The following is a 6,000-nucleotide window of genomic DNA, read 5'->3' on the forward strand; positions in this document are numbered from 1 at the left end:
GATAACCATTGTCATATTAAGAAAGTCTTCTTTTATTCCTAGTTAGGTAAGAGTTTATATTATAAATGTATGTCAAATTTTATTAAATATTTTTCCTGCAGTTATTGAGATGATCTACAATTTTTCTTGTTTGGTTTGTTAATGTGGTAAATTCATTAGTTGATTTTTTTTAAGTTAACTTGCATTGCTAAAATAATAAACATAACTTGGACATGATGTATCATTCTGTTTTATATTGCTGGCTTTAAATTGTTAATACTTGGTTAAAAAATTTTTTTGTTGTTCATGTATGAGATTTACCTGTAACCCTTCTTCTTCATACTGTCTTTATTAGGTTTTGGTATCAAGATTATGTGTTTTGCATTTTTTATGAGACGGTGAGTCATGGGCAGGCACAGGAAGACAGAAGAGAGGCTCAGGGGAAAAGGTTATTATACCCACAGGTCCGAGAAACAGGAGACACAGCATGCCACACAAGGGCCAGGTGGGAAGGACACCAGGATGGTGAGGAGTAGGAGACAGTGTAAGTGTTAGGCCACAAATTTTATTGGCGTTTCTGCAGCAAAGGCAAGGCACAGCAGGGTGAACAGTTTAGGACTGGCTAGCTGGAGTAATTTTGGCTGGCTTTGGGCTCTAGGGATGGTCCCGAATTGCCTGGCACCTGGCCCTGGGATGACTGGGGTGGCTGGCTCTGGATTATGCTTGCAGGTGGGCCCTTTGTAATCTTTAAGAATGGTCTTTCGCCAAGCCAGAAAGGTTTTTTGGGTGAATGACAAAACATCATAATATATAGAAAAAATTTTATATATTTACAATACATTATACTAGCTTCAAAATGACTTGGTGAATGTAATCACTTCTATTCTCTGGAAGAGTTTGTGTAAGATTAGCCTCACATCTTCTGTAAGTGTGTGATAGAAGTTGCTGATGAAGCCATGTGGACCTGGAACATGCTTTGTGGGAATATTTTAAACTAGTGTTTCAACTCTTATTTAGAATAAAATATTATTATATATCAGAATTATGTATATACTATATATATGTATATTCTATATAATAATAGAATATATTCTGAATTCTAAGTTCTAAAATATTTAGAACTCCTATTTTTTCTTGAGCAAATTTTTGTTACCTGTCCTTTTCCCCTTTGGGAATTTATAAATTTCATAAAAATTTTTAATTCTTTAACATAAAATTCATTATATCCTCTTGGTCTGTGTTTAAGGTCTGCAGGGACAATAGTAATGTTTATTTTTAATTCCACATAGAGCTCATTTGTATCTTCTTTCTCTTTTTTGATTTTTCACTCATCAAAGATTTATCAGTTTCATTAATCTCAAAACACCAACTCCTGTTTTGTTTTTATTCTATTGTCTTTAAATTATCTTTATTATTTCCTCCTTTCTAATTTCATCAAGCTTAATTTGCTATGCTTTTCCCACTTTTGTAATATATGTTTAGTATATAATTTCTAGTTTTCTTCTTTTCTAATGTAACTATGTGAGGCTATAAATTTTCCTCAGAAGAATAACTTATATCCCACAACTCTTGATAAGTAGCATATTTTAATTAATTAGTTCAGGTTTTTAAATTTCTTTATAATTTCTTTTTTGACCCATGGATTAATTAGAAGTATATAATTTTATTTCCAAACATAGCTAGTCTTCTGGCAAGCTTTTTGTTTTTTGACCTCTAGCATCATTGCATTGTGGCTAAAGAATAAACTCTGAAGGAATTAACAAATCCTTTTGTTAAAACTAGTGTTATGGCTAAATATATGGTTAATTATCATAAATACTATGTGTGTGTTTGAAGGACTGTGTGTTTTTTTGTTTTTTGGGTATAATGTTCTATATACTCATTTGGTAAAGATAGTTAATAGTGTTATTCAAACTTTACTGAGTTTATTGTCCCCTGAGACAGTATGTGAAAATCTTTACTACAATCAGATATTTATTTTAGTTTTTGCTTTAAATACTTTGAGGTCATGTTATTAGTTACAACAAAAGTAGAATTATTATGGATTCCTGGTGAATTGAACCTTTCTATAATTATGAAGGATCCATCTTTATCTCTAGTAAAGAGCATATGGTTGGAATTTTTAAAAAATCCTGTCAGAGTCACTATTTGCAGATGACATGATACTATATATAGAAAACCCTAAAGAGTCCACTAAAAACCTTTTAGAACTAATAAATGAATTCAGTAAAGTTGTAGGATGCAAAATGAATATACAGAAATCTGTTGCATTTCTATATACTAATAGTGAACTAGCAGAAAGGGAAATAAAGAAAACAATTCCATTTACAATTGTATCAAAAAGAATAAAATACCTAGGAATAAAACTAACCAAAGAGGTGAAAGACATGTACTCTGAAAATAAGACATTGATTAAAGAAATTGAAGAAGACCCAAATAAATGGAAAGCTACCCTATGCTCATGGATAAGAAAAATTAATATTGTCAAACTGGCCATCCTTCCCAAAGCAATTTACAGATTCAGTGTAATACCCAGCAAAATACCAATGGCATTCTTCAATGAACTAGCACAGAGAATCCTAAAATTTTTATAGAAACATAAAAGATTCCAAATATCCAAAGCAATCTCGAGAAAAGAACAAAGTGAGGGGGTATCTGGCTCCCTCATTTCAAGCTACACTATAAAGCTACAGTAATTAAAACCATTTGGTACTGGCACAAGAATAGATACACGGACCAATGGAACAGAATAGAGGCCCCAGAAATAAATTCATAGTTATATGGTCATTAACATATGAAAAAGGAGGCAAGAATATATAATGGGGAAGAGATAGTTTCTTCAATAAACGATTTGGGAAAACTGGACAGCTACATGGAAAAGAATGAAACCAGATCATTGCCTTACACCATACACAAAAGTAAACTCCAAAAGACTAAAGACATAAATGAAAGACATGAAACCATAAAATTCTTAGAAGAAAACATAGGCAAGAATCTTGTGAACATCAGTATGAGTAATGTTTTCCTGGATACGTCTCCCTGGGCAAGAGAAACAAAAGTAAAAATAAACAAGTGGGCTACATCAAACCAAAAAGCTTCTACAAAGGACAGTGTCAGCAAAATGAAAAGGCAGTCTACTGTATGGAAGACTGTATTTGCAAGTGATGTATCTGATATCATACTTTACACTAAAAAAATAAAATAACCCAATTAAAAAACAGGCACAGGTCTTGAATAGACATTTTTCAAAGAAGGCATACAGATGGCCAACTGGCACATGAAAAGATGCTCCTCATCCCTAATCATAAGGGAAATGCAAATCAAAACCACAATGAGGTATTATTTCACACCACTTAGAATGATTACTATCCAAAAGACAAGAAATAACAAATGTTGGTGAGGACATGGAGAAATGGTAACCCTCCTACCCTGTTGGTGGGAATAAAAATTGGTCCAGCCACTGTGGAAAACAATATGGAGGCTTCTCAAAAAACTAAAAATAGAAATACCATACAACCCAACAAGTTCACTTCTAAGAATTTACCCAAAGAAAACAAAATCACTATAATTACATATATTGAAAAGATATATGCCCACCTATATTTATTGCAGCATTATTTACAATAGCCAAAATATGGAAGCAACCCAAATACCCATTGGTAGATGAATGGATAAAGAAAATTTGGTACATATACACAACAGAATATTACTCAGCCATAAAAAGAGACTCCTGCCGAGGGGCGGAGCCAGGATGGCGGCGTGAGTAGAGCAGTGGAAATCTCCTCCCAAAAACACATAGAGCTATGAAAATATAACAAAGAAAAATCTTCCTAAAATAGAGACCACAGGACACAGGACAACATCCAGACCACATCCACACCTGCAAGAACCCAGCGCCTTGCGAAGGGGGTAAGATACAAGCTCTGGCCCGGCGGGACCCGAGCGCCCCTCCCCCCGGCTCCCGGCGGGTGGAAAGAAACCAGAGCGGTTTTTTTTTGGCGAGTGCTTTTTGGAAGCCTTAAAGGGACGGGCCCCCGTTGCTAGGGAGGCAGGGTGGCGGGACCGGTGAGCAGGTGCCTGGGACCGGCGCCTGAGGACAAAGAATATCCCACGTTTCTCCCTGCGGGACCGGCAGACGAGTGCCTGGGACCAGCGCCTGAGGACAAAGAATATCCCACGTTTTTCCCTACGGGACCGGTGGGCAGGTGCCTGAGACCGGCACTTGAGGACAGAGGAAATCGCGCATTTTTCCCCTTTTTTTTCCCTCTTTTTTGCGAGTGCTTTTTGGAAGCCTAAAAGGGACAGGGGACACCGGTGCTAGGGAGGCAGGGCGGCGGGACTGGTGAGCGGGTGCCTGGGACCAGAGCCTGAGGACAAAGAATATCGAGCGTTCTTTCCCTGCTGGACTGGTGGGTGGGTGCTTTTTGGAAGCCTTGAAAGGACAGGGACCCCGGTGCTAGGGAGACAGGGCAGCAGGACCAGTGAGCGGGTGCCTGGGACCGGCACCTGAGGACAAAAAAAAAAAATCGCGTGTTTTTTCCTTTTTTTTTCTTTCTGTTCCCTCTCTCATTGTTGCAGTTGTTGTTTTGGTTTGGAGACTGCTTTTTGGAAGTCTTAAAGGGGCAGGACAGGTCACTTAGACCAGAGGCAAGGAATCTGGGTATCTCTGGGCACTCTAACCCCCTGGGCAGCAGGGAGCACAGAGGCCCCTTACGGAGATAAATAGCCTCCCAGCTGCTCCCCCTCCAACGGGGCTCCACTATTTGGAGGAACAGCCCCAGCCAGGCCAAGCCCACAGCAACAGCGGAGATAAACCCCATAGCAACTGGGCAGGAAACAGAAGCCCTGTCTGCGCACAGCTGCCCAGCACAAGCCACTAGAGGTCGCTATTCTCCCAGGAGAAGGCCACAAAACAACAAGAAGGGAAGCTCTGCCAGCGGTCACTTGTACCAGCTCTGCAAACTATCTCTATCACCATGAAAAGGCAAAACTACAGGCAGACAAAGATCACAGAGACAACACCTGAGAGGGAGACAGAACTAACTAGTCCTCCTGAAAAAGAATTCAAAATAAAAATCATGAACATGCTGACAGAGATGCAGAGAAAAATGCAAGAGCAATGGGATGAGATGCAGAGAAAAATGCAAGAGCAGTGGGATGAGATGCAGAGAAAAATGCAAGAGCAGTGGGATGAAGTCTGGAAGGAGATCACAGATGTCAGGAAGGAGATCACAGAAGTGAAACAATCCCTGGAAGGATTTATAAGCAGAATGGACAAGATGCAAGAGGCCATTGAAGGAATAGAAGCCAGAGAACAGGAACGTATAGAAGCTGACATAGAGAGAGATAAAAGGATCTCCAGGAATGAAACAACACTAAGAGAAATATGTGACCAATCCAAAAGGAATAATATTCGTATTATAGGGATACCAGAAGAAGAAGAAAGAGGAAAAGGGATAGAAAGTCTCTTTGAAGAAATAATTGCTGAAAACTACCCCAAACTGGGGGAGGAAATAATCGAACAGACCATGGAAATACACAGAACTCCCAACAGAAAGGATCCAAGGAGGAAAACACCAAGACACATAGTAATTAAAATGGCAAGGATCAAGGACAAGGAAAGAGTTTTAAAGGCAGCTAGAGAGAAAAAGGTCACCTATAAAGGAAAACCCATCAGGCTAACATCAGACTTCTCAACAGAAACCCTACAGGCCAGAAGAGAATGGCATGATATACTTAATGCAATGAAACAGAAGGGCCTTGAACCAAGGATACTGTATCCAGCACGACTATCATTTAAATATGATGGTGGGATCAAACAATTCCCAGACAAGCAAAAGCTGAGGGAATTTGCTTCCCACAAACCACCTCTACAGGGCATCCTACAGGGACTGCTCTAGATGGGAGCACTCCTAAAAAGAGCACAGAACAAAACACACAATGTATGAAGAATGGAGGAGGAGGAATAAGAAGGGAGAGAAGAAAAGAATCTCCAGACAGTGTATATAACAGCTCAATAAG

This window comes from Manis javanica, chromosome 4, assembly GCF_040802235.1.
Source record: "Manis javanica isolate MJ-LG chromosome 4, MJ_LKY, whole genome shotgun sequence".
Lineage (NCBI taxonomy): Eukaryota > Metazoa > Chordata > Mammalia > Pholidota > Manidae > Manis > Manis javanica.